This window comes from Nelumbo lutea, chromosome 6 (assembly GCF_056320005.1).
Source record: "Nelumbo lutea isolate HS-2025 chromosome 6, American lotus-T2T, whole genome shotgun sequence".
Taxonomy (NCBI): domain Eukaryota; kingdom Viridiplantae; phylum Streptophyta; class Magnoliopsida; order Proteales; family Nelumbonaceae; genus Nelumbo; species Nelumbo lutea.
In genome coordinates, this window is record NC_142689.1 from 46957937 (window position 1) to 46965394 (window position 7458).

Sequence of the window (7458 nt, forward strand, 5' to 3'; positions counted from 1 at the left end):
CCACTAAAGGGACAAATCTGACCTTAGCAATAGCCCCCCACTCCTGAGCTGAGAGTAACTCAGCGAAGGGAGTAGATTTCTTTTGGCCCGTAAGTCGACGAGCTAGTAAGTGCTGATCCAATTTCTATTGTGGTCCATAAGCTTTGGGAGTGAATCGTAGTCAACTCTTCTTTGACTTTTTCCCATGCTGGAGAGGCGACTGGGTCTTAAGCTGTAATGTGGCCCGTAGGCTTTGGGAGTGACTCATAGTCTACTCTTTTTTTTGACTTTGCCCGTGCCGGAAAGGCGACTGGGTCTTGAGCAGTAATACGACCCGTAGGCTTTGGGAGTGACTCGTAGTCTACTCTTTTTTTACTTTGCCCATGCCGGAGGGGCGACCAGGTCTTAAGTAGTAATGCGGCCCATAGGCTTTGCTTTGTGAGATGTCGAGCTATGATTGTGCTGCATCAGCTTCGTAATGCCGGTCATCCACTACTACAAGAAGCTATAGGAGCTTGACCTTCGGGGGCAGCACCACCAACTTTAGGTTGCCAACTCACACGGGAGCCTTGGAAGGCTCGACCGGTAAGGATGTCAATGTAATCGGTTGGTCGCCAACTCCCGCGGAAGCCACGAAGAGCTCATCTTTGTTGGGGGGACCTTGCGGAGAGGACTGATGAGGCATTATCTAAATTGAAAGTAAGGTTGGTAGAGCTACTTAGTCCATTAGCTCCCTGCATAGTCTTTGAGTTCATAAAAATTGTAAACTATAAAGCGATAGCTTCAATTTCTAAAAAGCGAGGACTTAGTTTTAGTAAGATGAGAACTTAGCTTTTGTAGGATGAGAACTTAGCTTTTGTGGATGAGAACATAGCCTTTTGTAGGATGAGAACTTAGCTTTTTGTAGCGTGTTCCCACAGACGGCACCAATTGATGTAGCCATTTTCGGCCACGTACCAATGTTTTGTGATGTAAAATTTTTTTGGCTAAGTACCTCGTTATTTGACCCGGAGGTGATGTGCATTACTTGGTGGCAGACTGCTTGGTGGAGAACTGCCTAGGGGCGAACTACCTGGTGGCGAACTGCCTGGTGGTGAACTGTCTGGTGGAAAACTGCCTGGTGGCGAGCTCCCTAGTGGTGAATGCCTGATGGTGAACTGCTTGGGGGTGAACTGCCTGGTGGCGAACTGCCTAGTGGTGAACTGTCCGGTGGTGAACTGCCTAGTGATGAGCTCCCTAGTTAAGAACTGCCTGGTGGTGAGCTCCCTAGTGGCGAACTGCTTGGTGGCGAACTGCTTGGTGGTGAACTGCTTGAGGGCGAGCTCCCTAGTAGGCGGTCTGTGACTTGGAGAATGGTGGAGCTCCCTGGTGCAGCACAACCTGACTGCCCTCAGCATGGGGTGGTCTTCATTTCCTTGTAGGCAGTGGGAGCTGAGGGACATGAGAAAACTCCATCTTTTCGTCCTCTTTGTAGGTGGCGGGAGCTGAGGGACCTGCGAAAACTCCAACTTTTCCTCCTCTTTGTAGGCGGTCGGAGCTGAGGGACCTGCGAGAACTGAATCAGAGGACCCGGGGGTATTTTTCCGGTGGGGGCTCTCTGACGCTTAAGTTCGCACTCTGATTGTAGAGAGCTTTGAAGATGATATTGGAGAAATGAGAGAGTGAGAGAGCAGGGGTTACCTCCCTTTTTTCCATCCCCTTCCCCTTTAGGGGGTGAGGTCTTTATATACCGGAGTCCTCGCGGGTTAGGTGGGTGAAAAGCCTCCAAACGGTAAGACTCATCACATCACGTCAGAACCGGGGTGCGGTGGTGAACTCCTTGAGGTCGTCAGGTTGGCGCTTGTGTCAGGCGGCCGGGTCGGCACCTGGACCGGGTTATCAGGGTGGCACCTGCGTCAGTCGACTGGTCAGTGTCTAGGCCAGGTTGTCAGGTTGGCGCCTGTGTCAGTCGGCGGGTCAATCTCTAGGCCAGGTCGTCAGGCAGGAGATCTTCCTGCGATACGCCAAACTACTCCTGTACTAAACTTCTCTACAAGTGGTGAGCAGCGGCATGTTGCTAATGGCGAGCTGCCTGTGGCGAGCTGCCTATGGTGAGCTGCCTGTGCCGAGCTACCTGTGGCGAGCTGCCTAGCTCGTGGGGTAAGCATGCCAAGTTTATCAGTGGTCGTCTTATGGGCGACTTGGCCGAATCATGTGCTAGGCTGATCCAGGTCGGCCAGGTCATGCAAGACGGGGGCCAGGTTGTTAGGCAGTCTTGTATGCCCTTAGCTTCAATCGGATTTGATGTACTTTTGTTATTTAGTGGAAATAAATTAAAGTGCATGTTTGATTCATGTTGTTTGGTATAATTCTGTGTAGTACCCTAAAACAGGACACTTATAGAAACTTGTATTAGTTTTAAATGTTCACAACCATTGGAAAAGTCTACGGAGATTTATCCTGCCAAAGCTGATACTGATGTGCCACCAAGTGTTGGGATGGCTTGTTTCGGCTATCAAGGTAAGACCCAAGACACATGCAGTATAGAATTGCTTGAACCCTTGAACCGGACCAGATTTCCAGTGTTGCCCTAAACCTTGGAGATAGATGGACAAAACTGGAAAGTTACACCTGACCCCTAGACTCGATTTTGACACATCACTAGGTGTCGGATCCGGCTGTCTTTGATGTGTCAATTAGTGAGATCCTTAGTGGGGGTCAAAACCTGGACATGTTGGGGCAGTCTGAGAATTCATCTAAGTGAGTGGTCATAGTGACAGGATCAGCCCTTTTGTCGGATAATGGTAATGATCGGGAATACTCTCTCTCTGATGGAAACCAAACTACCGGCAGTTGATTTCAATCGTTGGAATTATGTATATGTACGGTTTCAAAAGATTTGCAAAAGGTTTTAATTTCCGGGTGAGAGGTCTTCTCTTGTCGGGCAGTGCTTGATCATTAAGGGCTGAGAGGTTAAGTGTAAGACCATTTAGGATAATACCTGATGGGCTAATTTTGCACCTGCCCACAGTCCCTGGGTTTTTATAAGATGGCTTGGCCCAAGGACCACTTAATGTAAGTGTTGGGCCCATCAGGTCAATGCGATGGGCTCAAGGGGGTCATTGTGTCTTTCAATGAATTCGGTTTGGCCTTGTAATAAAGGCTGGGCCGAACCCATGTGGCTGGTGTGTAGATCAATGCTTGGATCCCACGCCATACAAAGAAGTCCAACTGGGCACCGGTCTGGCCGGCCTGCGCAACCAACCACATGGGTTCTTTGTATGGCGTGGGACCCAAACATTGATCTACACACCAGCCACATGGGTTTGGCCCAACATTTATTACAAGGCCCAATCGAATTCACTGAAAGACTCAGTGACCCCCTTGAGCCCATCACATGGACCCTATGGACCCAACACTTACATTAAGTGGTCCCTGGGCCAAGCCACCATGATCTGATCATGAAAGAATGGTAGGATCCATCTAATTGATGCCATTAAGGGTGCGGAATGGGTGGGTGAATTTCAAAAAAAAATTTCCTACCTTCTTCCAACTGGGAATCATATTCCCTAAATTTAGAATACATTATTCAAGGATTCTACTTGAACCATAATCAAACCAGATCTGAACAAAAGGAAACAGGAAAGATTATACCTGATCCGGAGAAACAATATCTCCCAAAGTTGGTGTTCACGCCCAAAGAAGAAACCAAGATCCGCTCCTGCTGAAGATGACACAGCTGTGGATGGAATGAAACCAGCAGGGTGCATCCTAAACACTGGATTCTTCGCAAGAATCCTCCAGAAACCTTGAACACCGAATCTTTTGGTCTTTCTTGCAAGACTGTTGTCAAGAACTGATTTCTTGACTTCCTGTTGCTGCAAAGATCTAATCTTCCAATAGGAAATGGCGGCTACTGAAGGAGGAGAAATCCAGGGACGAAGAGGGCAGAACTGTCTCTTTTCTCTAGAGTCTGTGAGAGATCAAATCTCAATTCGCAGGAGGTGTCTCTTGCATCCAAAACCCTAGTTTGAAATCTGATATTTTTCTTAGGGTTTTTCTCCTCTTTCTTCTTGATTAAGAAACCTCCAAATATTTTTGAGAGTTATCCCAATCCAAATCAGTATTTGGATAGGGGATAATCTTAATCTTATCTGCAGATTAAGTTAGTTAATTCTTGATCTTATCAGGAGGTTACCAGATTCAAATCTAGTTTGAATTTGGTCTCTTAGAGTGGATAAGGTTAAAGACCCAATCCTTTTACTAACATTAATCTCTGATTCGCCCCATGAACAGGTGATCATAACAGCCCAGTTCGAAATGGGCTTTTGGCCCATTAAGTGTTCAGTGTTTAACCAGTTTCCAATCTGCTGCCCAGTTCAGGTTCTTTGTATGGCGTGGGACCCAAGCGTTGATCTACACACCAGCCACATGGGTTCGGCCTAGCCTTTTACAAGGCACATCCGAATTAACTGAAAGACTCAGTGACCCCCTTGAGACCATCACATGGACCCTATGGGCCCAACACTTACATTAAGTGGTCCCTGGGCCAAGCCATCTTATAAAAATCCAGGGACTGTGGGCAGATGCAAGATTAGCCCATCAGGTATTATCCTAAATGATCAAGCACTGCCTGACAAGAGAAGACCTCTCTCTCGGCTATAAGGTGTTAGACAGTTTTGTATGCCCTTAACTTCAATCAAAATTGATCTACTTTATGAGTTTATTGTAAATGAATAAAAGTGCATATTTGATTCATGTTCCCTTGGTATGTTTCTGTGTAATACCCTTAAACTGGACACTTAATGAGACTCGTGTTAGTTTAGAATGTTCACAGCCAGTGGGTCGGTCTGGGGAGACCTATCCTGACAAGGCTGACACTGTGGTGCCACCAAGTCGGTTGGGTGGCTTGTCTCAGCTACCGGGGTGAGACCCTAGGCACATATAGTGTGGGATTAATTGAATCTTTGAACTTGACTAGATTTCTAGTATTGCCCTCGACCTTGGAGTTTGATGGGCAAAACTGGAAAGTTACACCTGACCCCTAGACTCGATTATGATACTGCACTAGGTGTCGGATTGGGCTGTCTTTGATATACCAATCAGTGAGATCCTTAGCGGGGGTCAAAACCTGGGTATGTTGGGACACTCTGAGAATTCATCTAAGTGGGTGATCATAGTGACAGGATCAACCACTTTGTCAGACAAAGGTAATGATCGGGGATGCACTCTCACTGATGGAAACCAAGACTGCCGGCAGCCGATTTCAATCGTTGAGATTTGTTTTGGAAAATATATTTTATATGAGATATAAAAAGTATATATATATATATATATATATATATATATATATATATATTATGGTTTTGAAATGTTTGCAAAAGATTTTAATTCCCGGGATCCATACTTGAGAGATTGCAACACTGTTCCTTGCAGCCGAGGGAGAGGTCCTCTCTTATCGGGCAGTGTATGATCATTATGGGCTGAGAGGTTAAGTGTAAGGCCATTGAGGATAATACCTGATGGGCTAATCTTGCATCTGCCTATAGTCCCTGGGTGTTACAAGGTGGTTTGGCCCAGGGACCACTTAGGGTAAGTGTTGGGCCCATAGAGCCCATTTGATGGGTTTTAGGGGCTGCACTGTCCATAATAGTGTATTCGGCCAGGCCTTGTAACAAAGGCTGGGCTGAACCCATGTGGCTGATGTGTAGATCAATGTTTGGGTCCCACGCCATACAAGGAATCCCAACTGGGCAGTAGTTTGGAAGGCTTAATGAATACATAACCCTTAATGGGCCTTAAGTCCATTTCGAACTGGGCTAATTTGATTAGTCTTTAAGGGGTGAATTATGAGATAAGATCAGCTGATAGGACTGGGCCAACACCCTATCCACTCAGAGAGTCCAAGATCTAAATGAGATTTAGATTTGGAAACTTTCTAATTAGATTAGGAACTGGCTGATCTAATCTGCAGATAAGATAAGGTTTATCCCTTATCTTAAAGGGACTTCTAATCCAGATATGATTTGGGTTAGCAACTCCTAATGGGATTAGGAGCTGATCCCTTTATGTCTATAAAAGGAAGAGGGGGCGGCAGCCTTTAGATCCAGACAAACAATCACTGGCAACAGTCTTGTCTTCAGAGCTAAGATCACAGAAGAGAGAATTCTGCACCCTGCAAATTCTCTTTAGCCGCCTCCTTCCTGCAGCCGCCGCCTATTGCAGTTCGATCTCCATTCCTTGGGGTAAATCAAGTTTGGATCTTGATTCCAATGTTTTGGAAAAAAGATTGGTAGGAGTTGTATTCACAAGCCGTCCAGGTGATTGTTGGGAAGAATCAAGTTCTTAGGAAGGACACAGCTGTTTCTGCTCTACCTTGCACTGCTCCATCTTCTGTGGGAGCAGATTTTGGTTTCTACCTTGGGCGTGAACACCTCCATTGAGAGATATTGTTTCTCTGTATCAGGTATTATCTCTCTCTCTCTCCTCCTTTAGGTTCAGATCTGGTTTAGTTTATTGTTCAAGAATGATCCTTGAAAATATGATTTTCTAAATAGGGAATTCGATTCCCAGTTGAAGGGAAAGAAAATTTTTTTAAATTCGCCCTACTTTATTCCGCAATCTTGGGTGTCCATATGATGGATTTCTTATCCCTTCAGTGGTATCAGAGCCATGGTTCAAATCTTGAACCATTCTGTTTCAGATCGGAACCTGCGCAATTAGGGAGAAGGCGTTCTACCCAATTTGCGCAGATATGGGTTTTGGGAAATTTGTTCCCAAAACAGATGGGCAAATAATCTGAAATTAATTTTAAATAAATCTGATTATTATTTAGAATAGTTCTTTATAATTTTCTGGATTTATGGGTAGTTCGTACAAGAGGAGATCGAAATCTTGATTTGCGTAGGGAGAACTGCAAGACTTGCAGTTTTTTAATTGAATTTATTACATTTGGTCTGTAAATAATTTTTTTATTATTTTTAGACTCAATGTATAGGCATTCGATTTTATGTAATAATTAATAGAAAATGGATTTCTATTTTTTTTTTTAATTTTGGATCGAAAATGGCGGCGCAGAGAAGGAGATTTCGCAGATGGGAGATTTGCTATCTGCGATTTGCAGTTTGAGAAACTGCAATCTGTGATCTAACCTCTGTTTTGCAGGATGGAGTGTGCGAACAACCCTGATTAACCATTTTTGTTTTAGTTTTATTAGTTATTTAATTTCAGATTATTTTCTTGAATTAAGGATTTAATTAAAAATCAAACCCTAGACCCATTCGAACCAAGATTGGTTCAAACTGTTTGGACCAATTCTAGGGTTTAATCAAGGCTGAAAGTCAACCCTAATTTCCCACTAATGGGCCTAAGGATTGATATTTAATTAAATGGTTAATTCGGCCCAGCCTGTAAAAGCCCAGTTTTAAATAATTAAAACTGCAAAAGCCCATTTTAAAGGATAAAGCTATATGGGCCAAACTTGGTAACCCTAATTCAGCC